The following is a 27,877-nucleotide window of genomic DNA, read 5'->3' on the forward strand; positions in this document are numbered from 1 at the left end:
GTACAAATTAAAATAAATAAAAAATAACCCTTTCTCCTGTTCAAGCAAACGTGTTAAGTCCGAACGCCACACGCCGATTTACAAGCAACACGTGACCACTCTGTCCAGCCGGTTTGACAGCCGTGTAATGACGCCGCTTGGCCACACGGGGTCGCTCCGCGCCGCCACGCCGCTGTCCAGGGGAGAGAAAGAGGGCGAAATGAACCCGGCCGGGATGCAACCTTCACGGCCGTCTTGACAGTCACAACGAGGTGGCAGGAACACTTTGGCGAGAGCCGCGCAGCAGCACAACGTGTGGACATTTCCTCCTCCTGCTGGTTAATTGGGAATTGCGCTCTGACCCCCCCCCCCAACCCCCTCCCCTCCCGAGACCTACAACTGGAGAGGAGCCAGTGGAGGCGCGCTGAAAATAACCAGGTTACCACTCACTTCCCCGCTTTTTGGGGAGGGCCCTGCAGCTCCTCCTTTTCCAGCTGTTTGGGAATATCCCGCTCACTCACGGTCTTCACGCCACACGGGGAGGAGGGGCTTTCGCCGTCTGCCTCCCGCCGGCTTGGCTCACCCTGACACGGCGCTTTGGCTGGGGTGCGCACCCACCCGGGATCTCTCGCTAGGGGTGGGGGCTTTTTCTTTTTTGGAGGACACTGTTGCGTGTGTTTGAGGAGACGGTCATGCGCAAGGAGGGGTGGTTGTACTGCCGCTGCTGGCGGTGGTAGTGGTTGTGAGGGGGACTGTCCGAGCTGTTGCACAAGAAGGTTTGCCCACCCACCCTTCTTAAAGGATAATGTGGACGAACGGGGAAGTTTGGACTTTCCTGCAGAGAGCCAGGCCACCAGACAGACAGTGGCTGCCCCCCACCGACCTCCTCCCTCCATGAGGCTACCGTGGATGCTGCTGCATGGAGGTGACACCAACCCTGCACCTATACAGACCAACAGGCAGCATCACCTTGAATTGGTATGTATCAATAAAAGCGGCCCAATCTGTGGCCCCGGGTCCAAAAATGGTTTGCAGGCAGGCCATTTTAAGGTGAAGTCAGTAAAATTCAGTTTGACTAATTATCAAACATGCATGCCTTTATTTGTAGCTTTTTTTAAATAGGATTTCATGATGATGTATTTTAGTACATTTTGGTCCCAAGATGAATAAAGTTTCAGGAATCCCGCTTTAAAATAATCAAATTGTATTGTTGTGCGTAAAATAATTATTAAGAAGGGCAGTTTTATCCTTCTCTGTGATGATGATGATGATGATGATGGTGCATGTGTGTGAGTTAGAAGCTGGGTCTTTGCGGGCAAGGTGAGTCCTCCATCTATTCAACTGGCCTACAAAGTCCCAGTTTCTGGCTCACTTGAGCAGCAAGTCAAAGAATGCCATCGGAAACATGCCAGGTGAAATAGTGAAAGTCTGAAAGAGTTTAGAAAGACAAGTGTGCAGTAAATTCAGTTAAAAAAAAGAAGAAAAAAAATATATTAATTAAAATTTAAAAAAAAAAAAAAAATTCTATTTGGCAATTTTTGAAGAGAAAATCTCAGAAATATGGACATACTGTACAAGCTTAATGTGATGATGACGTTTTTAAACACTTGACTGCAGGTGACATTATCAATAAGATAGCCATTGCCATGCAGACACGCTGTAAAAAATGTAATTATGTTTTTAAGACACTTATTGAATGTTAAGAAAAGTTGGGTGAAATCATAGTCAAGAGCTGGCTAAGGAAATATAAACTTTTGTCGTACAGTCTTGTGAAAGCTTACCTTAAAAACAGGTTAGAGGTTGAACATGAGTTGCAATTTCGTGGACAGTTTTAAATTTACATAAAATTTTACTGTGCCTTCGAAATGAATCATCCAGAGAAAAGTGGCCAACTTCTTTACCAATATTGTCATATAACGATTTGACCAAGACTGGATGTTCACTTTGTGCAGCAAAAAGTAGTGAAAAGTGTGCCAAACAAGCCAAAATCTTGCAAAGCTCCGTTACATTGAACAGGTGGGGAAGAAGTTGTTATGGAGGCCTGCTTCTAAATCCGTCCTGACCCTGGCGTGCCGTACATACTTCCCTAATGAATTTAGCATCCTGACACTAGATGCTTTATGCAATTAATAGAGGAGGGAGAAGGGTCGCGGTGGCATCTCCGTGCTGCAAGTGACACGTAGGTATGGCTATCGCTGAATAAATAGGATATATTAAATCTGTGAAATATATGTCACACGACCATGTGATTTCTCCAAGCCATTCAAAAAAAATAGTAGTAATCATAATCAAATAGTTTAAATTTGACGCTTGTTTAGCAATATTTGATAATAGACTACAATCCAAAAAAAAAAAAAAAAAGCACTCTGTAAAGGCTTATTTTTTATGTATAGTAGAACTTTATAGTGCAAGAAACCATATTTGGCTCCCAAAATGCAAGCCAAATGCCTGTAAAGGCAAAAGGACCACATGATCTACTGTATCCCAGCCAACACTCTAAAAACATTTGGGTCAAGAATAACCCAACTATGGGTCAAAAAATGGACCGATCCACTACTTTGAGTCAAGAAATTGGTCTTTTAGTGTAAAACAACTCATAAAAATTGTTTAGATCTTTGACTTGGGTCAAAAAATTGGGAGATTTGGGATAAAACAACCCAGAAAGTTGGGTTCAATTGACCCATAAAGTGGAACGGTCCACTTTTGATCCATAATGGGGTTATTTTCGACCCATCTGTTTTTAGAGTGAATCAATACATTTATACTGGTATAGCAATAGTAATTCAATTGAAATAGTCAATAAACATTTTGAAGTGGATGACAATCAAACATATTTTAAAGGGGGCCCTTTAATGGTTAAGTTATTTATTTAAAAAGAATAATAGAGCTTCATGTTTTTATTTTATTTTATATATAGAAGCCCTAATAGGGTAAGGAACCATATTTGGTTCCCAAAATTGATGCTACTTGCCTTACTGTAAAGGCGGGGAAAACGTTTGAGTTTTCCTAGCTTGTCAAAATATAAAGCAAGAAATGATTATGATTTAATATTTGAAATCTGCTACACATTAATTCATCTTGCACTTGTATATCAATAGTATTAAAACTGTGATTGTAATTAAACATTTGAAAACAGATAGTAAAAAGAAAAATATTGTAATTAACAATACTATAAATGTTTAATATATCAAAAATAATAACAATAGAGCTTACTGTTTTTTTTTAGAAAAAAAAATTATAGTAGAATGTTATAGGGCAAGGAACCATATTTGGTTCCCTGACTGGATGTCACATAGCTCAGTAATAACTAATAACTTCCAGCCAAACAAAAATAAATAAAGGCAATGATTATAATCAAATCGTTAAATATATAATACATATAAACTTCTCTCACACTAGTATGCCAACAGTATTGGTTGGTATAATGATAATAATTGAACAATTTGAAACCGTAAGCAGAAAGTTAAAAAAGAAAGTCTTTTAATGGACTACAATCTTTCTGGCGGCTGAAAGTTATTTCAATGAGCGTCCTATAAAGGTTTAATATAGTTTTCAAAAAGAATAAGAGATCTGTCATCACACTTTATAAGGCAGGGGGGAACCCTATTTGGTTTCCAAAATGGATACCACATGCCTCACTGTAACACGGTGGGACCATGTGACTCCTCTTAGCCAATCAGAGAAGAAAAGTCGCGACTGTACTCTTATTAATATATTTTTTAAATCATTCAAGAAAAAATAATCGGAATAATAAATTAGTTTATTTTACTTATTATATGATAAAACATGTTTCAACTTTCCTGATATATTATAATAATTGTACGCAGTTAAAAACTGATATCATTTCATTGAGTGCCCATAAAGTGGTGGGTCTTTTATTTTTACATCCCACCTCTTTTATGATCCATTGATTAGAACTCCCACCACAAAAAAATTGAAGGCGATATTTAAAACTTTAAAGATTAACATTTCAAATCATCTTAGCAAGAATTGAGTCCCCAATAAAATGGTCGATGACGGATGAGCGCGCTAGTGGTGCTAAACGTTGTCCTTATAAGCTGCAGCCGTGTGGCACGAGGAATGAGAGCCTGGTCTGAAGAAGCAACAAGACCACAGGGTGTCTGATTAATATCATAAAGCCGTGATATTAAACAGTGTCAGCTGCTACCGCTCGCCCAGGCCCCTCAACAATCAGCCGCCTCATCACTGGCCGCTAACATCGTCATTTTCCTTCCCTGTCTCATATTCTCACACTATTTGTATGCAGGCTAGTAGACTTACTTAACTCATTCACTGCCATTGACGGCTATAGACGTCAAAAATTCATTTGAACTATTTCTATTAGCTTAACATTTTTTTTCCCACTTTTGCTAACAAGAGTATGAAAACCTAGATTTTTTTTAATTGTAAATTTAGAACAGATATAAAATTATGATTAATCGTTACATTAGTTACAATTAAAAAATGTCATCGCCTGACGTCCCTAATTTAAAAAAAAAAAGGGGCGTCAGACGATTACAATTTTTAATCGTAATTAATCGCATGACTTCAATAGTTAATCATACATTTTATATCTGTTATAAATGTACAATATTTTTTTTCTAGGTTTTCATAAAAAAATTAAATATATATATTTTTTAAACTAATAGAAATAGTTCACATGAATTTTTGACGTCTATAGTCGTCAATGGCAGTTAATGAGTTTGAGCCTCCCCGCCGCCGCCCCAGGTTGTTTTCTGCCTCGGGTCCTCCTGTCCTTCGTCCAACAAGCCGCCTAGAACGGCGCAGATAGAAGCTTTGTTTAACTTTTCTCTGGAATGAACTCAGTCAACCCGTCCTTTAAAAAAAAAAAAAAAAACGTGCCACTGGAGACGCTAATAAACCCCCGGCAGATATGTACACATTTAGTGAATACCCCAAAGCGTGCTTGGTGTGTGCCAATTACGAAGGTCACCGTGTTGCCCTCGGCCCCTAATGGCAACGCAGGATCCGGGAAGGGCGCTAGTTTGATGTGAAAAATCTGGAAGGACACACAGAAGATGTTCCGCTAGGGAGGGAGGGAGGGAGAGAAAAGGCAGCAAGAAAAGTGAGGGACTTTTAGGGGCAGCTGTGTTTTATTAACCCAGTCATAATGCCCCTAAAAATCCTTATTGCTCTTGCAATGCTCCACAAAAACTGCTGAGAGACGTCAAACAACCTGTTACAAGCGCCGCCGACTTTTCCCAACGTTGTTTGCTGATGCTGATTAGCGAGCTGGAAATGTGAACAACGCACGCGCCGTGAAAAGCGTCTCGCCTTCTCAACAATTGCAATGTTCTCATCGCCACTTATTCCAAGGCCCGGCGCGGTGTAGAATAACTCAGAAAAGAGAGAGTGATAGTGGCAGGTAGAGCGAAACGGAGCGCGTGGTACGAGCCCCGGTTGCAATAGAGGGAGGCCGAGGGGAGTGTTAGGAGTCATAAACAAGGAGACATCTTGACAGGCAGCAGATGAGCGCGCTGGCAGAGACAGGACAGCAGCTGTATGCTGACAGAAAATGGCGGCCGAGATGGAAAGACGTAATGCATGGCAGACACGGTTTTGATTTTGAAAATGTTTTGTTTAATGCCAAATGAATAAGTTGACTCTGATGGACAATCCGAACTGTCCATATGTGTTCCTATGTAAGAGCCCTGCAATAGTAATGACCAATTATAGGCCGGGATGATTATGGGGGACGATATTCGACTTTTTACCACATATCGGTATCGTCCATTTAAAAAAATTCAACAGCCATTTAGTGGCCAATTATAAACTGGTGACCTTGCTAGCTAGTAACAGCATTAAGGATGGACTCTTTTCTTTTTTTTTTTTACTTAAAATAAAGATAATAAGTGAGAAGTGAATGATTATAATTTCAATTCCATTGAAATTGTGTAAAACTTAATTTATTGTCGAAAAAAAGATTTGTTAACATTTCCATTTAGCCTGCAAGTTCCCTGCACTTTTTGTTAGAATTGTTAAATTAAGACATCTATTTTCTAAAATTGCAAATCTGAAAAGCTGGTTAGCCATTTTCACTGAAGCAACCCCCTTCGCTCCTGGCTGTTTTACTAGATTTTGACAGATTTTGCAAGGCCCACAGAATATTGTGTTCTATTGCTATAAAAACATGGAAGCTACCAAACGAAAAATTAGAGTCTCTTCTTTCATCAGGGAAAAAAGTATATTTTTTATCTGTTTCCGTTTCGCAGCAATTAGCATTAGAATATAGCCAAGTTTCATCATTATTCACAAATCTGTTTAGAACTGTGGGTAAATGAACTTTTTGCAAAAACAAAAACGTATACAGTAAATGAGTGTTTAACACACTTAAAACATTTAAAATAGAACATATTTATACGTTTTTGGGAGTAAATGTCCTTTCGGGAAAAGTCAAGCCCAAAACTTTCTTTACAATAATTATTATTGTAAAGATTATTGAATATGTTTGATGCACCCCCACTAGTCTAAACACGGCAATGACGGCATTCTGTTTAATGTTTGTAGATTTCAAATTTTTATCCATTTCAGGGCCATTTTGCCACTTGCTGTCGACTGAAAATGACATCACGGTGGGCTCAGGTAACGACCAATCACAGCTGAGCTGTTTTATGGTTTTGGTCATGTGACATTCACAAATTGAGCCCTTAGGAACTATTATTATTAGAATACTATATAAGATATAAAAGAATATCTAAAAAACTAGAGCCAATTTGGGGGGAAAAAAAGTCATTTTCCGATTCAGCATCATCAAAATATCCTAAAAACATTGAAACTTTCTTGGCACCAAAATGTGTGTTGACTAGAGTTATTAATTGCAATCCTAGAGCATCTCTAGGAAATCACAATGTCCCATCACCTGCCAGCTATTTTTAGAACAGCCCCACGGGCTACTCATGTGGTCTAAATCTTCCGGATCACCCTAATAAGAACAAAGTGGTATTGAAAATGGATGGCTGGAACTGTGCATGGCAGTATGTTGGTATAGATGTTGGCATGTCTGCCTCACAGTTCTAAGGTTCTGGGTTTGAATCTCGGCTCAGACCCTCTTGTGTGGCGCTTGCAGGTCCTACCTGGCTTTTTCAAAAAACCTGCATGACGACTTGGACGGACCATTAAAGGGGCCATGTGAGAAACCATGCGGGTGTTGACCAGAATTCTTTCCAGTAAAGATGTAAATCTGTGACCTTATTGAGGATGAGCGGTATAGAAAATCGAGGGATAGCTGGATCAATATGTGCCCTCATTAGCATGTGTAGGCTCTGTTTTAGAAGGAAAGGGACCGGCTGTGGAGCATTTGGCATCCATGTTTGGGTGCGGTTTGGTTTGGTGTGGTGGTTTGTCAATGTTGGCCAATGAGTCATTAGAAAGTATTCTGTTGAGTCGCCTCTACTAGAGTGACCTTCGCTTGGGTTGGAAAGAATCTGTGCAAATTTATATGGACGTCACAATTTTCAAATCCTAAAAGCTCAAATTTTCATTTTCAAAAGCTCCATTTTAGAACAAGACAAATCATTTATGTATAATCAATATGATACTGTTTATAGTAACAGATTAATTTATTGCTTGTGTTTGTAAAAAAAAAAGAAAAAAAGGAAAGAGAATCTTAAAAAAATAATTGTAATATTGAGGGGGAAAAAATAAAATAATAAACAAATAAAATAATACATAATAATAAATAACAATTAAAATTTTCCCATATTGTCACCCTCTTAAAATAATTGCCCAAGTCATTTTTTTTTGCAAACAAACTGAAAAATCAGGAAAAAAATGACTTATTTATCAGAAGGCGTCGATATGGTTCAGCCCTAGAGTGTAAGAGGATCGAGAACGAGACAGTTGGACAGACAGGCACGTAAGGGTGGAAGGGGGGGGGAAGCGAGGGAAAGTGTGGACGATGACTCAGGGCCATGAACCACATGGTGATGGAGAAGGGAGGAAGGAATTACTCATCGGAGCATGTGGAATCTCATACGGCTATCACAGGACTGACCGTGTGTTTCCCCCATGGGCATCGAGCACCCCCTTTCCTTTGACATCGCTCTCCCCAAGCAGGAAGTGAATGAAGCTATCGATTGTGGTGGCTCTCCATCCTAAACACTCTTTTATGAGACTCCTCGAGGCGTCACCGCTTGTGATCATGGGAACATAAGTGAGTTTTTATACTCCTTTAAAAAAAAGTTTTTGTTTTTTTTTAAAGATGGTCACATGATTTCTCCCCCTAGAGAGTCCATGCTTGTGACAACATAATTTATGATCTCACAATTTGTAGAGTTCTACTATAGTTTCCCCACCTGAGTGCGGTCGCAGAGACAGTCAGACTAAATAAAAAAAAAGGACGTTTACTCGCTGTGTAAATATGCCGACCGGCTTGTATTTGGGTTTTAAATCACAGCAAGTTGGCGCAGGTTGCTTTTCTTCCGCCACTGAAAAAAACTGAAAATGGCTCGGATCAGAGAGTTTCCCCACAATAGCGCGGCGACTTCATTTGAAATGCCACAAAAAAGGCACCGCGTGACAAACACGCACACTCGCAGTTGGTCAGTGTCACTTCCCTTTATCTGCAGCTCGCGTTGGTGCGAGGAGCCAACAGATGGCTCACTTGGTGGAGCTTGTGTGGGATTGCGTTACGCGCCCACCTGAGGATTTAATGTGCGCCATCAACCCATCGCTAAGATTTTCCTGCCTGCATGATGTGACTAATTGGAACACGTAATGTGTGTTTATATTGATAGATGTGTGTCAAGGTGGTGAATAAAAACAGCACGGAATCAGATATCCTCACATCTGATCAGGCCTCGATCATATGTGGCTAAATTAGATATTGGATATGTGATGAGTGCCGTAGATAAAGATCAAACATAAAAGACAAAAAAAAAAAAAATTAAGTAAATAATAATAAATTTGAAAAAAATTCACACTCCTGGTCAGAGTTCTAAATGTTGGCTGCCTGCTAGATAGAAAATAATGATAATTAAAATATGATATTGGGGGAAAAATTGACACTATTTTACTATCATTGTACAATTACATGAATGGAATTTTCGTACTATGACAATGAAGTTATAAAACAAAGAGGAAAGAAGTTGTGGTATTAAGAAAAAAATAAGCACTAATGTAATGAATGAGGAATGTAAGAAATAAGATGAAAGTGGTAATATGAGAAAAAAGTTGTCTTTTCTGGGATTGAATTAATAATTTATAGTCATATTTTCATATACAGTATAATCGGTTGTCATTTTACAAGACTCAAGTTAAATTTAGAGAGAATGCAATGGGAGTTTTTTTTTTTTAAATAAAACTGTAATTGAACATACAAATAAATCTTATGTGATTAAAGTTGTAATATGAGAGTAAAGTCATTTTTAGAAATTAAGCTAGTAGTATTACAAGATTAAAATTGCCATTTAAAAATGTTTCATTTTCATTGAAGTCATTACAGTATATTACATGAATAAAGTTGTAATGTTCTGAGAAATAAATTGTCATCAGAATTAAGCCCGAATTTTAGAAGGATAATATTTTGTGAAATTAAACTCATAATATTACAAGAATAACGTTTTCATTTTACTAGATCAATGTCGTAAAAAATGTAAAATAATTAAATATAAATTTTACAAGACGCATTTTTTGTTTGTGTGGGAATTTGGTCTCTCCAATTAAAATCCCAACAACATTCTTGGATTTTTTTTAAAAGAAAATTATTTAGCAATATGACATTAGCCTGATAACGTTTAATAATATTAATTTTATTTTTTCTGCCCTCCCAAAGAACCCAACAACGGTGCAAATAGCATTAAAGTGGAAAAATGGTGACTGCTGGCTGGAACTAGTATATTGACAAGGACAGTATGTAACTAAGAAGTTAATGTATGGCACCTATGTGGTCACTTCCATTTCTGCATTGTAGTTGATTACCTGGATTTTTTCTTCCGCACAGTAACATCAGTTATAGGTCCACCGCAATAATCATTTAAAAAGCCTGCATCTGCAAACTACAGTCAGTCTAACACGTTGGACTGACTGAACAGGTGAAAGAGGCGCACCCATGATCGTATGTTTAACCAAGCGCCACGTTGTTATCGGCTGCATGCTGTCAGCGACGCAACACTCCAGGTACCACCTCAATGCAGAGCAAATAATGGAGACAAAAGAGAGGAGGTGAGAAAAAGTGGATGGCGCCTTACCTTAAAAACCAGCATGAACCCTCTGACCCGCTCAGCCTGTTCGATGTGCCTCGTGGATCACACAAGTATCTGCGATAGTGATTGGAAATTCATTAGTGACGAGCAAACCTGAAGCTGGCTAGCACAGCAAAAAAAAAAATGTTTTAGGCCATTCCTAAATATATAAATGTATGATGGTTTCTGCTTAAGTGTGTTACATGACCCGCTTAGGCTGGAGAATAAATTATGGAAATTTGATTAGCACGTCTGGACTGATTTGAAATTTCACACTCACCAAAAAGGACTGTATATATCAGTGTGTTTTTGACTAGTGCTAAGTTACAAAAATAACATCAGCTAGGATGACATAATGAAACAATTACAGGGAAACTTTGCTTATTCACAGTTCAGCATTCACAAATTCCTATTTGACTTTTTAAAGGAACATTTACTCTATTAATTGCCGATAACTCACCTATTTGCTGTTTTTGTGCCATTTCGTGGCATCCCGGTGCTCAGGAACTGCATTGAAGTGGACTTGCGCAGCTTCATTTAGACAAAAGTCTGGCTTTGCCACCATCTTCGGGCATCTCGGGTGCTATGGGATTATGTTGAAGTGAATTCTGGAGCGTCATTCAGACAAAAGTAGTGCTTTGCTGCCATCTTGAGGCATCTTGTTCCCAAGGGATTGTAATCGAAGTGATGCCAGGGAATTATGTTCAAGTGAGTTGAGGAGCTTCAGTAAGACAACAGTAGTGCTTTGCCGCTATCATGTGACCCCTAGAGAGAATTATGAATATTTTTGGGGACTGCAAATGCTTGCAGATTTTTGTTGCAAGACTCTGTTCTTCAGAACACTGTAAATTGGTGCCTTGAGTTAAATATGTTCTGCACGCAACTGAAATCACTCATATCTCAAATTATCTTTTCACATTGAAATAAAGGGAAATGCTATTAATCGGTTCGAGGATTCCCGCAAAAAAAATGAGAAAAAATAGCACTATATTATAGTGCACTTTGTACTTTATAAAACAGAAAACACACACACAGTAATGACATAATTAAAATAAAAAATAATTAAATACTTTTTGTCACCCCTGTATCAATCAAGACGTCACAGAGACTAAAGAATATTTACTTGACTGACCGTGGCTATATTGTCTTTCTACATATGTTTGTTTGTGTTCAATCCGGTGCTCTAAAGGGTTACATCACAGCAACATAGATGCTAATTAGCATTAGCATTAAGACAGCGGACTGAAAGGCTAAGCTACTTGTTTGTGTTTTATGTCAAGTGTGACAGTAAACTTGAATAAATAGCTTGAAAAACGTTTTTTATTTTTGAAGAATTGTTCACTATTTGCAAAAGTGCTGAAATAATAAGTTGAAAAAAAAAATTTCATCTTAGAGTTTAAAAGTGTTTAGAGCAGGTGGCTCTGGTCCTGCATAGAAAATCGCTGTAGCTATAGAAGGATGTGAATGGAAGCGTGCATGTGGCCTTTTGAAAAGTAGTGTTGACACGATGTTGCCAGTGTAAACAACCTCTTAACCGCCCCGTGGTGGACTGAAAGGCCCCACGCAAACACGTCACATGACTGTCGACATCAAGTGTACGCTTTGACGATCTTCCGACTGGGCCCTGTGTACACTACACACCAACCTATATGGAATGCTATTGTGCCTTTCTGCGCCAGTTGAGTTCAATCATCAGCGCTCCTGTTCGCTTCGTAGGTATCCATATTTGCATTGTGTGAAAGTATTCCAGCAGCCCCCCGTAGTGGGGGGGACGTTCTGCCAAGCATTCGCCAAGCCCCTTTGGTTTCCAGTTGTTTTCCGCTCGTTCGGGGTCAACGCCGTCGGAGTTACGTGTTGTGCAACTCCACGGGGCGATTGGCAGACGTGCGTTTCATGCCGAAGACACAGTCATACTCAACTCGCGTGTGTGTGCGTGGAGTCAGAAAAAAAAAATGCAAGTGGGTGTTTGCTTTGGCAGCGAGAGGCTTTGCCAAAAAGGCTGCCAAAGCTCACCAAACGAACCCGAAGCAAAGTTGGAGTCTTTTATCCTTCCCACCTCTTCACTGCCATGAAAAGGTGGCCATTTTGATCCACACACACACACACACAATCACAGGGCAGCTTAGGTTTATGTTACAAAAAATGAAGCTGCAGTAAAAAAAAGAGGAACTGGTGAGGATTTGCAGTTAGTCAGGGCTCGAGCAGAGCCTCACGGCCGCGGCTGGCACTCGATTGAACACTCATTGTTTGCCCTTCGACTTCAGAGGGCCTTCATGCCAGGCTTGCCTCTGAAGTAACAAGAAATAAAAAGAAAACCCATCTTTCCCCCCCACAAAACGTCTTCCATGGCAGAAAATTGGTTTCCCGCTTCTATTAAGACCGTCAGTGGAAGTTATTCAAGGCAAAACATGGAAAACATCAGCTGTCTGCGAGTTGGCATAATCACATTCGTGGCAGTGGCTCACTTTTTTTTTAGAACTGTAACCTGCAACAATCAAAGTAAACAACTAATTGAGTGCGTATGTGTGGAATGTATCTTAAGACCGAATCCATTTACTGGGCCTACATTGAGTTGAGTGAAACTAAGTGAAAGGGACAGCGTGTAGAATTTTTGGCCATCTAGTGGTGAACTAGCAGAATGCAATGACCTCATTTTGAAGCGCACAGAAAGACCACACTTCGCAAGCCTACCACCAATTACTACGTTCGGCAAGTTTGTCTCTTTCGGATAGCTGTAGCAGAAAATAGCAGCAAAACATGTCAGCCTCCTGTACGGTGAGGCGTCACGTGACCTATGTAATATAATTAGCGACTTCTAGACCCATGATTATAAATAAAACATATTTGTTTTGCATATTACTGATTGAATTTGAGAAATTGTTCAACCCTCGTTGAGAGTTATAGAGAACGCATGGCAAGCTTCAAATGAATAGCAGTGCTAGCAATGCTAAGCTAGTATCAACGCTAAAAAACAAACTATAAATGGATGCTTGATGAATTGAAGTCTTATGCGGAACGTTCTTGTTGCGTTTGATTGAACAAGCGCTTTATTTAAACATATTGAAAAACTAAATAAGAAAAAAAAAACGAAATAGCAGCAATAGATGACAACATTCAGAACATTTTACAAGGAGTAGAAGAAAGTAAACAAAACGTATCTACTTCTACCCTTTAGTCTGCAAACAGAATAGATGATTCATATACTCATGTACAATATATTCTTATATAAATGTAATCAAATAATTTGAACTGTGTGGCAATTAAGGTACTTTTTTTTCCTGAATATTTTGGGCAAATTCCAATTTGTGCTGGTCTATTGGACTTGCTGTTGTTGTGTTGGCATTAAAGGTGATGTCAGCCACGGTGTGACAGGCACAAGGCCACTCAAAGCGCTGCTATGCGTCCTATTGGAGGATCCTTCTCGTTCCTTGCGCCCAACAGCAACAGACCTCATTTGATTCTAGTATCAACAGCTTGGAGAAATACACATTTGCATGCTAAATATTCAAAAACACTTGCTCGGCAGTTATTCATGTTGACAGGATGTTCTTTCTTTCCTTTCTTCCTTCCGATAAGCTGAATTATCTTCTTTAATATAAACCAAACGAACCATTGTTAATAATACATGTAATCCTGAACAAATAGGACTAAAAATGTTTGTTTTCACAAAAAAAAGTGCATTTTATAGATTGCAAATGTCCAACAATGAATATATTAATCAACAACTAATCAATGATCAAATTAATCTGCAACTATTTTGGTAAGACATCGTTTCACTTAAAATTGTCCAAACGCCTAGAACTTCAACCAACATAAAATAGATTCCCGTAGTCCTCTGTGAGAGCAGAATGTGTGTTTGTTTAATGAAAAAAGGACATTTGCATACATCTGCTTTTACTTTGGAAAACAATGATCAACATTCTTGCCCGTTCTGTGACAAACCAGTAACTGAAACATAATCACTTCATGCTTATGCACTTTCTCCAGTGTCAATTTCATATAATGTCCTGTTTTTGAGTAAAGCGATGGAGATTGAAAAACATTTTGAATCCAATTGATCAATAAGTCCAAAAAGTAACTGACATACTAATCGGTTATTAAAATAATTGTTTGTTGCGTTCCTACTGTCAATAAAGTCGAGCTGTCAAATGCGGAGGAAAATCTCAAAGTGATGATATAAATGCGCAGCTTTGGCAAGTTGAATCCTAAATCAACCTAATATGAAATAAATCATGCTGTACATGAGGAGATGGCACAAAAGGGCGACAGAAGAATAACGTGTAGTTAATGCCGACTGCCTTATCAGCATCCCTATTGGCAGCTAAAGCTAACCCATTAATGATGTGAAAGCTTCCTTTTATAGCTTCGCATTCAAAAAGTGGCGGACTGTAAATAGCATTTCATGCATTTGTCACATTTTTTTGGCGTTTCAGTCCGATTCGTTTTTGCTCTTCAACGGAAGATTGAAAGTGAGTAGTTAAGAGAAATAAAAAAAACGGTCGTCCGCGACAAGCTTTTAAAGTGAAATGATGCGACGTGCCGCCCGTCCGTATGTCTTTTCCAGCTGGCTGTGTATCCATTACATCCACCGTTGGTAAGCGAACACCTTTAACGCAAGCGGCAGACACTCATAATGCCAAAATAAGCACTTGATTTATGAAGATGCTCGAGTTTGCACTTGGCTGCTGCGAGCTCCGATTTAATTCTGGTACCGAATGAGACGCAGACAATAAAAATGACAGATTTTTTTTTTAATAGAGCAAAAGGTACAATATTCTACGCTCCAAAACAGTAATATCCACCCCCCCTGCACGCACGCAGATCTTATGATGCTTCATTATTGAACTCATGTCCTGTCGTGTGACTCTGACTTGAAACATCAGATGACACGTTTATATGCAGATGCGTTTGCGAGACCAAATGTGATATGTCACATTCCATATCTCCCAAAAAGATCTTGATCATGTGCCGTTTTGCCAAATAGGGCAGAGGATTCTCTTCTTTAGCTAGGTGGGGTTCAACCTGGATTGGTCGCCAACCAATCACAAAGAACAGGCAGACAGACAGCCCATTCACAATCGCAGTCGATTGTGCAAATATTATATTTTGGTCACGATAATTCATTTATAAAACATTTTTGGAAGGTAGAAAAAAGTCGGTCTACAACTCAATCCTAACTAATAAATGTTATCATAGAGTTAAAATAAATAAATAAATAAATACAAAAATGTTATCAATCTGTTAACCTTTTCCTGAAAGGGAGATGTTTTACTTATTCAGTTGCCCGAGGCATGCACCCAGTGATTAATAGAGGCACGGCATCTATTAGAGCGGAGGCCATTATTTGAGGAAATACGCTCGTAAGAATAAAAAAATTAACATCACAATAAATCCCTGAATAGTTGCATAGATAGTGCTAACGCAACAGGACTTGTTTGGCATACCAATATTATAGACCACAAAAGTAGGCAATTTAGGGTTGCCATGGCAACATCAGTAATTGCAATTCTTCAATTGCAGGCTTGCCGACAATCCTTGTTGAGTGCAGTACAATTATTCAACACTTTCTTATGAATAATAATGTTTGTCATCTATTTTTTTTTGTAATTCTTAATTCTTAAATTTGGCGGTGAGATAGTGTTTAGCATGTCTGCCTTGTTCTGAGGTTTTGGCTTGCAATCGCAGATGCTCGGTATAAAACTAACACCCCCAAAAGTATAAAATATGGCGCAATGTATTAGGCCAACATCATTTGGTTTTGTTTAATCATCAAATATTACTAAATACTGTCAATAAATAATAGCTATTTCTTTTTCTAGTATTAAAGGGATACTTGACTCATTGAGCCATTTTCAGCAGTAAAAAGTTAATATTTTGTCCAGAATTAATTTGATTATTTCATTATTTTTCATGTACAATTAACACTTTTAACAACTTTTTTTTTTCCATTTGCTGTCGACTGAAGATGACATCACCTGTGCTGAGGAAGTAGGTAACGACCAATCATGGCTCACCTGTCGACTGGGTTTGGTCAGCAAACTGAGCCATGATTGGTCGTTACCTTTAATAATTATAATAATAGTAAATAACAGCTCTTTCTTTCATTCAACACAATCTATTATATTTTTAAACAAAATATAGAATATTTGGTCAATTAAGAAATGTGTGCCACGATGAGTTAAAAAAAAATGTTGACATTTTTTTTTCCTTTTGTTTGTGTCCCATCACTGGTGAGCTATTTTTAGAACAGACCACAGTTGTTACTTGCACACGCTTGCACCCCCCCCCCCCCCACACACACACACACACCAGAAGTAGAAAAGCAAGAAGGGCTCATTAAGGTGACAGACAGTATTAGCGGTTATTGGAGATTTTTTTATTATTTTTTGTAGCCCCATTTTTTCTGCTGGGCAAAATTTCTTCTTTTTTTCTGTGTGCTTATTTTGACTCTTTTCCCGCATAAAAACATGGACTTTTGGGGGGGGGGGGGGGTCGTGGCAGCAGCACTCTTTCACTTTCTTTCTTTCACAAAAGACCACCAACCATCCCCCACACATAACTTGTAACAAGTCCGTATGGGTTCTACGTTGCGTCCATTGATTGTAATTCATAGTCATCTGTCACGTAGTGTTGCTTTTGAGCCGTAGCTTGGAAGTGGGTGTGAATGAGAGGCACGCGGAATGAGTAGGAGTGCAAAAAGAAACGAATGTACAGCCAAGGGATTTGTTTCGTAGTGGCTTCACACAAAGAGGTGTAAAATCTCTTTCATGTCACATCTTACCACAAAGTCTGCACATCTGCACGGAGAGAGCACCGGGGGGGATTGACTTGACAGTGGGGATCAGAACGAGTCCATATTAAATAGTGACTTCACTCTAAGGCTCTCCAAAAACTTGAGATTTACACCGGCGGGGTCACTAGTGGAAGTGGAGCCGGAGCCGAGTGGTTCAGAATCCCTCCCCCCCCTAGCACATTGGACTTTCTTTTACTGTATATGGCTCACAAAGCCATTGTAAGCGTGTGCCGGTCCAAGTGGGGGAAAGACATCCTGCAGCTGAAAGTAGTGACACTGTCCTTAAGACAAAAGTAACTCCATTTAATCTCAGAATTTTTGTTTATTTTTAAGTTAGAGCAGCTACCGTAAACTTGAGATACTAATATTTTGGTAGAAGTTTGGAAAGTAGCAAAAATTCTTCAAAGTAAGAGTCTTCAAGTTCTTTAAATCCACTCGCATTTGAAATGTACTGCTACGCTAAACATTATTACAGAATGTAGTGTATTTAAAACAACATAACTTTGCCCTAAGTAAAGTCAGCTTAGCTTAATGCTAACAAACAACGCAAAATGCCAGTGACATGCTAACTGTTAGCATCGATATTCTTGTTTTAGAAGCAACTAGACAAAGTGCAATTCCTGCAGAAATTGCGTGAGATGGCTAAAAAACGGAATGCTATTAGCTGAATGCTAAGATTTGAATGCATGTGCTTATGAAGTAAATAGAGATAAATAAAGATAAATTACTAATGTAGTAAAATGTGGTCTAAGCGGGGTTTGAACCCAGGTACTCCGTAGTGGAAGGCAATTGCTCTAAGCACTGAGCTTGGTTTGAAATCATGGCTAATGGTGTATTTATTTTTGAAAAGTGTCAACTGATGCTGAAAGCTAGCATGTATTTAATCATTTCAGTGAAATTATAATGCATTTTTTGCTATGGTAGTCACTTGGTATATATGTATATCACTTAACATAATGGCCATGGATAGTGGAATGATATGTTGTATTTATGGAAGTGGGCGTGGAACGTGGGACAAAAAATTTCAATGTCTGTAGCATTGCAAGTGAAAACGGAAAAGTTGATATTTAATATTAAATTGTGCGAATATTGTAAGTATGAAGTACAACCCATGATATTGTTTTGAGCTTGTTCTCATGTTCAAGCACACCAGTTTGCTATAAAATCGAATCATAATAAAGTATAACAGAGTTAGTGTCAATAATGTCCTTAAAATTAAACGGACAAAATTCAGTTTAGCCAGTTAGATCCCATGATAATAAATCATTATGTATTAATTTGAACCTCATGAGAACGTTTTGGTGATCAAGAGTCGATGCAGGAAGAGCTTAATTTAGACGGTGACAATAGCAGCGTATGTCACATAACACTCGACCAGGCTAAATACACATTTTGTTGTTGTTGTTTTTTTAAAGAGAATTAGGGCCGCACTAAAAAGAAGATAATACTAGTGAGAGAGAAAAAAATCAGAATATTGTGACATTAAAAAAAAGAAGAATTAAGTAATACTGTAATATTGTGACAATTGTTTTTTTTAATTGCTACAAGAAAAAGCCAATATATAAGATTCAACTTGTAATTTATATTAATTAATACTATGAAGAAAAAAATTGATTTTATTTTATTATGAAAAAAAGCTGTAATTAAATTTAAGTACAATTTGAATATTATGAGAAATAAAATTGTAATAGGAAAGAAAAAAGCTTGAATTGTATGACGCTAAAAGGGGGGAAAGGTTTTAATTGCAGGAAATACGTGGAACTAACTTGCAAATTGAAATGCATAAAAAAGTTGTTTTTTTTTATAAAGAGTTCAAATACTATGAGGGGAAAAAGCCAGAATTTCATGAAAATAAAATATATCATCATTGTAATCTAAATAAAGTCGAAATATGAGAAAAAAGTTGGAATTTTATATTTAATTTTTTTTTACATTGTCAGGGGAAAAAGTTGTAAGTTTATTATAGTTATAATATTATAAGGGAAATTTTGGAAGAAAAAAACTAGTGAGGATGAGCAGTTTGGAGAATGAATGCATATCAAGAATAAAAAATTGGAATATATATATATATAAGAAAAGGTTGAAATATGAGGGGAAAAGTTGTTTTATGAGGAAAAAAGTTATATGAAAAAAAAAAACAATTCAAAAGTCAGTCAGCATTTTGTACACATTAAACAGCAAATGGTAGAACAGAGCAGTATTTTTTTGTATATATATATTTTTTAAAGCTTGATATGATACTTGATGGAGAAGAGCCCTTTACATTTAAACTTGACAAAAGCGCAGACAGAGCAATTTCTTTTCACCGTCTTTGTTTTCTCATTTCCCCAGTTTGTGCTTGGCATTCTACTTCTATACAGAGCAACAAATCAAATAGTGGCCCAAAACATTTACACACTGCTCTGGTTAAAAAAATGTTTGCCAACACTTGACTTCCTTATTAGAGCTCCTGTTTTGTTGTAAAACGACCCAAGCAGGTGAAAATGTTGCCAGCCACCCAGCATGTGAGGGAAAATAGACTTGCAACAGTGTTGTATTTCTTCTAGCTTAAGTCATATTTACGACATGTCCTCATGCAGCCACTACTTTTACCCATTTGCTCAGTCATTTCATCATGTAATTAGAGTGTAATTACTGCACGTCATTAAGTTCCTTTTCTAGCTTTTCTTGCATGCTTAGGATTTCCTCTGCATGCATGCACACTGTCAGGACTAGGAGCACATTGTGGCCCCCCTGGCATGCTGTGGTGTGCAAGCGCCCGAGGGCCGTGCGCAAGATTTAAAGCATGGTCGGCGGTCATCCATTTTCTATAGCGTTGTTCTCATTAGGGTCACGGGTGTGATCTGATGCCTAATCCAAATTGCTTTGTGTGAGAGATTGAGGATACCCCGGAGTGGTCATCAGTCAATTGCACAATTGGCACATATAGGCAAACAACTATTCACATTCACAGTTTCACACCAAAAGATAGTTTAGAGGTGTGGGCAAACTTTCAGATTTATTAGGAAAAAAGGAAAAACTAAGGATACTATAGCATGAAAAAAAAAACTGAATTAAAAGTCCAAAAACTATTACACCAAGTAACAAAGAAACATGGGAGAAACAAAACACGAAACAATGAAGACTGAAGCGGTTTCATAAAGCAGTTTGTGGGGCAAAATTAGCATTTAGCTCTTCATCAAAACACATTGAATAGCAAAAGTGAGAATCAACCGCCAAGACGGTCCCAAAAATTTTCACTGTGCTCCATGGTAGTCGGAGATCGAGCGAAGCTCTGTGCTAGTTACGCTGCAGCAGCTAGCTAGCAACGAGCTTCGGCTAGCTACTAGTGAGCATTAAACAAGTTGCGTAGTCGCTTCTAAGTCATTAATCATCGTCTCCATGGCGGCAAATAAGCTAAATTTCTGTAAAGTATGATACTCACAAAGGAATGACGAAAAATGACGGAGAAGTCATGCTAATTGCTAAGCTAACCTAAGATTGACAGGGCTAGGGCGTTTATCAGTGTTTGGGTGATTGAGTCTGGCAGCAATCGCGTTCAGTTGGAAAACATCCAACTTCAAACAGCAAAATATAATATGATAATATATAATATAATAAAAAATATTTATGAAATAAAAACAGTTGATTCTATGGAAAAAGAAAAGCAACTCTTTTCATTCATTATATTGTCAAAGTTTTATTATTTAATAAAACCCTTGCTTCAGGTCCTCGGGATTAAGCAGCAAAAAAGTTTGCTCCACAAAATTAGAAAGTCCCCCCCCAAAAAAAAGTTATAAATATACATATATATATATATACAAACAACATTTTGAGTTTTGGAAGACTATGGGGGAAGACTACGTGACATATGACAGCAACAACAATGACTAGAAACCAGGGAACTAAACTGATGAGATGCTTTGCTGCTCTGAGTCCCCGCACTGTCCCACTGTCATCTGGTGTTCCACATGGATCAATTTTGGGGCCCCTGCTGAATATCCTTAAATTATTGTGAGTATTGTAGAAAAACTGCGTCCATAATGGGCAATGTATTGCGAAACTATGCAAACTCCATAAGGCTCTTCTCTAATGTTCATTTTTGCCAGTGAACAGATCAAATGCTTTGAAATGCACATGTTTTCCCATTAGCGGACATGGATGTAGGATCAATATGCATCCAGTCTACAGCTGCAAATTAGTGGAATGGAGTGTGTGCGGCAACAATCAGAGTGATGGCACGGTGCTGAAGCCTCCCCACTGAGGACCTCCAGCCGAGCAGCCAGGCAGCTTTGGAGCACCCGCTGAGGCCTTTTCAGACCTGCAACTCACCTTCTCTCTGGCCCGAGGAAGATTTGTGAGTGATTTAAAACACAGGCTTCTGACACACACTAACAAATACGCACATGCGCAGTTGCACACACTTGCGGGCATGCCGGGACACGAGTAGGTCGAGCGTATGTGTAACACTGTGCACCGTAACACTCTCGAACGGTTTTAAAAAAAAAAAAACGTGTAGGGAGGCCCATTACGTGTGACCTGAACATTTCTATACGATGAGTGTGGAAGTTCTGTTTTTCTGATCTAGTTTAAGGTTAGGGCGTCACAGCTGCTACATCAGCTGAGTGAAGCTGCCAAAAAGTCTGATGTGACATTTTAACATTCTTAACTCATTCACTGCCATTGACCGCTATAGACGTCAAAAATTCATTTGAACTATTTCTATTAGTTTCACATTTTTTCCATTTTAGTTAACAAGAGTATGAAAACCTAGAATTTTTTTTATTGTACTTTTAGAACAGATGAAGTCATGTGATGAATTACAATTAAAAATTGTAATCGCCTGGAGCTCTTAATTAAAAGAAAAAGAAACAAAATATTAAAAAAAAATTAGGGGCGTCAGACGATAAATTTTTTAAAATTGTAATTAATCGCATGACTTCAATAATTAACTCATGATTAATAACAAATTTTATATCTGTTCTAAATGTACAATATATTTTTTTCTAGGTTTTCATACTCTTGTTAACAAAACTGGAAAAAATGTTAAACTAATGGCAATAATTCAAATGAATTTTTGACGTCTATAGCCGTCAATGGCAGTCAATGAGTTAACCGTCACAAGTGGGGAAAACTGTGGCCCAGTGTCCATAAAGGATGAGTTTGGTGTTAAAGAACTTGACTAGCAGGACAAGCAAGCGACTTACTCCATTTAATAATAATAACCCAAAATGCTTATCCGTACAATGACGACTTTGAATTGCATTCAGACAGCCAGGCAGAAACGTTCATCATGTTTGTGTGTCAGCCAAGTGTGGTTTTGATGCTTATGTTCAATACTGCTCTCTGTTAGAACAGTCTGTTTGGTGTCACAGTCGTAGAAAGTAATCAATTTTTTTTAAAGTGACGTTTGAGGAGGCGCGAGGGCTGTTTTTTTTCCCCCTTTGGCTAACATCTCAGAGGTACAAACGCGCTTGTGGTTTTGTGCTGACGCTGATGGAGAATCAGTTGTATTGTACACAAGCAATGCAGGCCAGAGGGAAATCATTATTGCGTGCACGAGGAAGTGACAACATTTCCCCAATAAAGGGCACAGTTGTTAGCCTTGCCATCATTTTATGTGAAATGTTAAACATTCACAAGTGGCTACTTAAAGCATGGCAAATAAACCACTTGGGTAAAATGAAAGAAAGAACATTTTTGCCTGTTGACAAAAAGTGGTAAATATTGAATTGAGGCATTGACGATCCTTGCCAGGAGCGACTCTTTTTTTTTTTAATAGCATTGTAACATTTGTCACTGACAAATGTAATGGTAAAGTGTATGCACTCAGCTACAAGATGTACAGCCTCTGTTGTGTTCACTAAACCGACAGCTACACAATAAAGCGAGAACCAATAAAAGAACTGTATCAAAAAGTCTGCTTTCACAAATATTCTGATTTCATTGACCCTGCCAGGAACTGCACTTCTTCATACTGACGGGTATTTTTGGAATGGTGGCTGTGCCGGTTTACAATCAGATATTGACTGTTGAATTTGCATTTAAAACTTTGGAGCTGTCCTTGTCGGCAAGCCTTAAAATATCTTGGGAGCCAACTGAGCGTTTTAATGTCACTAAATATTACATGTGGTTTAATTCGGTCTGGACAGACTGAAAGTTTAAAAAAGGGCAATAACGACACCATTTGATTGAGGGCTGATTCTAAACTCAACTCCATTTCTAGAGCACCATTTCAGAGTGCTGACTATTAAACATAAGAAGTGACAAAACTAAAATAAGTAAATAAAATAAATAAGTGAAAACATTCTTTTCTAATTAAAACATACTTGCTGTGTATTCCCAGGATCACATGACGTCACTCACATAGTTACAAGCCGAGTTTGAATGTAAATAAACAACTGCAGTTTTCTGACAAGGAGAATAGTTCATCTGTTGGCGATTAAAACACATGCAGAAAAAATGGTTTAAATCTCTCACGTTCAGTCCTCGCAGTCTAAATTCAGATAAGCTATCTGAATCTGTTTACTTCAGCTAAAACTACCATTGTGACTGTCTGGAATTGGGTCAAATGGTCATTTGATTCAAGCAACATAAATGTGGTCTAAGAGTCAAATGAGAGCATAATAAAAAATGAACATTACTAAAATACTGTATGTAATTAGCTATAACCAAAACTGTTAAAATATATAACTATTTACAAATGCAAGTAGGCATGCTGGGAAAGTCATACTTCTTTTTTATCAATTTCAAATGTTGACAAACAGGTTACATTACTCCTAACTAAATGAGGTGCATAGACATATTAAAATATTTATGTAAACCCAATGGAAAGCAAATTTCTAAATTTTAAGAAAATAAATCTTGGTTAATCCACAACCTGCCATATTTAAACTATATTCAACATTCGTTTTAACCGATTCAATTTCATTCGTTTTGACATGCACGGTTTCATGCCGATTTTAAGGAATCCAAAAAAAATTTGGTAAAAATTGGGAATGGCCATTTGCGAGTGTGTTCAAGTTGATGAATGTTACAACAAATTTGAATAAGGCTGTTGATGATGTTTAAAGTGCCGTTTGTGTCTTGAAGTTCGGGAATAGCTGTTTGCGATGTTCAAGGGGTGCTTGGCTCCTCTGAATATTTGCTGTCGTTTTGATTTACCGTACAATGGGTGTGTTGTTTGTGCAGCCTCCTTTGTTTCCATGATCTCACATGTACAAGCTATATCCGATATGCCTCCAAGCATCCGGCCTGACAGTCAATGCAGGTCGCTTGAATTATTTCATCGAACCTTCGGTCGTCGAAGACATCTGGCCATGAGAGATAATAACCACAAAAGGGTTGTATAAATGTATCTGAAAGCCTGTGTCTATATTCATCTCAGCAATGGTGATGGGTTCCAGAGAATATCTCAGAATGCGGCGTGGGTGTGGAGGAAGTGTCCCCAGGAGCCGGCTAAAAGTCTCCATGCACTAAAAAGCCTCGACCCGGCGTCGACACACCCACTCAACATGCATAGCGCATCTTCAGAGCGGCACGCGGCGGCTGCTTGGATGCACATTAGAAGCGCGAGGAGGCAGACAACATGAAAACATTTCTGGGAAAAAGGACCAGCGTGCAGAGAACAAAAAAAAAAAAAGAAAAGAAAAGAGACCAGACACATCCTCACTGTCTTGTGTGGCCGCGCAATGAAGAGCACATGACTTAAATCGGGCGTGGCGTGTGACTCCTTATCAGACAAAAGCGTCCCACAACGAGGCCTAATGACCCCCCCCCCCCCCCCCCCCCACCCACCATGTCCGTGGGCAGTCATGAGGTCTCGGTCCCTTTCGCTACGCTGCATCTCGTGGCTCCCAAAAAAAAAAAAAAAAAATCCCCGTCTTCTAAAACATCCAGCTGCTCTGGCGTGTTGTCAATAAATAGGCTGCTGAGCCTGAGGACAGAGACTGCAGGTTAGGGCGGAGGAAACGCTTAAAGACCATTACAGAGGCAACAATGACATCTTGGAATTGCTTTTGCTAACGTCACGTAAATGGATCTCAGAAAGAGATCGAACGCAGCGAGCAGCGCTAAAAGCAAATATGTACAGTGCAGTGGTACCGTGTGTTTGTTTGTTTGTTTGCATTGGAACTTGTGAGCGAGCGTCGTCATGCTACCGCTCAAGTGAAATGGGGGGAAAAAAATGGAGCAATTTAAGATACTGTAATGCCTTCGCATGTGGGCAAGGAGAGCCACAGTCACCAATGCATTTTTTTGATGTTTTTCTCAACATTCGCAAGGAGCTGATATCACTCATTAGGCCACACCTTCAAAGACACGCAGCTAACACACAGATACTTCAGTACAACAGTAATTCACTTAAAAAATAAAAAAAAGATTATTTCTTTACATTTTCCAAACAGCGACTCATTTTGTTTCATTATTTTAAAATACAGCATTGACTTCTTTTGCAAAGATGCTAACATATATGTCGCCCTTTCACAACCTGTAATGATCATTTACTACTTTGCCATTTACTTACTTTTTTTTTTTTTTTACCTCAGTGATACTCTAATTTTTTTAAGTAGATATAATCACAAATGACTCGATCTTTAGTTTGCTTACGTTGAGCAGCTAGCCGTTAGCAGTTGCCCAGCTGATTTCTTCCACCACTACCAATAACAATCCAGACTTTATTCTGCATCATTTTGAGCAGTATGCCATCCTGAATTCTCACGCATCAAACCCACAAGGACCACAGCGTGCCTTTCAAAACGGCCAACCAACAGCTGGTGGCCAACGTTAGCTGCTTCTCCGCTAACACGGCACTCCTAATGTACTGGATAAAATATTTAAAATCATCCCGATTATTGTTATGCATCCTCACGCCCTTTAAAAAGCCACTATATGAATCCAAGCCATTGTCATTTTCTTATTATCATCATTGAAAATGTTAAAAAAGTCATAAAGTAGCTTGACTTCAGCACCCCTTCCTCTCAAAATTTCCTTTATGCCAGCGACACATTCTGAGTCGTTTTGCTTCAGGTGAATTTTTTTATACCAGCTTGCTTATTTTCACATGATGACAATGGCTAATGTTGAAAACAAGGGCGGATCAAGTCAACTGCAGTGTCCAACCCTGTCCACTTCCATAAAAATGTCCAGTTATGAGTGACCCGACTGCAAACTGTTGTTTGTTTTGAGTTGTGAGCAATATTTTGAAAATTTTCCGCTAGCATAATGCTAAGACACAATGCAAAACACTATAGACAGGCTAGCGAAACTAGTATCAATGTCATGGTGTGAGAACCTTTTAAATAGAGATTTGAATACAAACTGTGCAGCACATATAGACGGATAATATACCTGCCAATACTCTTAGGCATATATTCTTTATCTTCAATATTACCTCATCTTTCTGACCAGCTGTGACAATCTTCTTCCTGTATTATACCAGCCCCTGGTGACCAAGGAGCCCGCACCAGAAGGAGCCACACAAAGAGGCGTGATGTATAAACTGTTTAATTCTTTTGAACTTTGTTATCTTTAAACCCACTTGGTAGCAAACCATTGGAAAGTTCGAAAAGCATCAGCCCCTGACACCGGTTTCAGCGTTTCGACATGAAAGTGGGTGGACATGACTTTGAAAAGAAGCCATTTTGGGTGAATTCCAGGGCTTGTACTTTGTTTTAACTCCTTCTAGGGAATTGAGCCACAATTTAAGCATGTGTAACAGACAGATGAGCTAAACTAAATTGTAAATTATTTTTTGCCTATGCAGTCTAATGTGGGCGGAGCATGGTGCAAACATTTGATGATCGTTCAGACTTTGCCTTGACAAACGGCCTGTTAACAATTACTTTGGCTTTATTTTGTAATACGAATTATTTTTATTTTGTACACTTTTAAGACTGTTAAAAACGTTTCTTCAAGCATTGCCTGCACTGTTAATCAAGATGGTGTAATGGTGTTAATAGGTTGACTCTACTAAATATTTCTTTTTCGGGTAAAAATGGTTTTACAATCAAATTAGAAGTCAACCGGCATTGCAAAACTGATTTGGATGACAAGGGCACATCTTGAGAGACTCGTTATTTTTCACCACTTTACTGGGACAAAGGATGGCTCTGACAAAAGCATGTCACCTATAAGTTATTAAGACCCCTGGTGACTGTTAAAGTGTGAAGAAATGCACCATATGTCTCCTAGCTTGCGTGTCTCATCTTAAATGTGCTAATGCTCAGGAAAATACCTTCTAATTTGATGCCTCATTATAGCGCTCATAGGCAAGCAGTAAAAAAAAAAAGAAAAAAAGTGGCTAATAAATCAAAGTGCTCCAAGAGGTAAGGGCAAGGTTGCTTTAAAAGAAAAACAAAGTCAGTAAAAAGAAATGGAGGCCAGCAGGAAGCAACTGATTGGATATGAGGGTTATAAAAGTTCATATCTCCTCTGAATCTTCTTTGAATTTGGTTGCTAAGCTAAAACAAGCTGATAAAATGTATGATGTGTGATGTGTGTGTGTGTGTCCGGCCATCTCGACATCACATGGTGCGACCACAGAGCGGCGACGGCCTGAGGCGGCGTGGACGCGTTCCAAAGGGAGCACTTGAAATTAGACTAACTTAAGGTTGCCGGGTTCATCTGCAGTCAACTTGAAAAGAAAGGGTTGATTGTCTTGATGCGCCGCTCATGGCTGTGTGCAAATCAAGTGGAGAGAGCTTTGAATGGCTGGCTTATACTGTATGTAACTGTGGCTAATGGCGGACTCAATCAATGAGAGAGAGACAGACAGACGGACAGCAAGAGAGAGAGAGAATCTGTCTTCAATAATGACCCCTGCAATGACGGCAAAGTGAATAAAAGGAATTGTAAAATGTTCTACACGTCATTTAAACTCTTCATGTGTCACCAACTTTGAATAAAGAGAGAAATATTTAAGACC

The 27,877-nt window shown here is 38.6% G+C and overlaps 1 long non-coding RNA gene across 2 annotated transcripts; it reads left to right on the plus strand.

The window, feature by feature from the left end:
• The first annotated feature begins 636 nt into the window (after positions 1 to 636).
• Positions 637 to 27,877, plus strand: LOC144054595 (uncharacterized). 2 transcript variants are annotated; one of them, XR_013294679.1, is made up of 3 exons: positions 637 to 957; positions 21,106 to 21,310; positions 24,341 to 27,877. It is a non-coding gene; the product is annotated as an uncharacterized LOC144054595 (long non-coding RNA). The 2 variants fall into 2 exon arrangements; XR_013294678.1 differs by lacking the exon at positions 637 to 957 and having other exon boundaries at positions 20,692 to 21,310.

Source organism: Vanacampus margaritifer, chromosome 7, assembly GCF_051991255.1.
Source record: "Vanacampus margaritifer isolate UIUO_Vmar chromosome 7, RoL_Vmar_1.0, whole genome shotgun sequence".
NCBI classification, from domain to species: Eukaryota; Metazoa; Chordata; class Actinopteri; order Syngnathiformes; family Syngnathidae; genus Vanacampus; species Vanacampus margaritifer.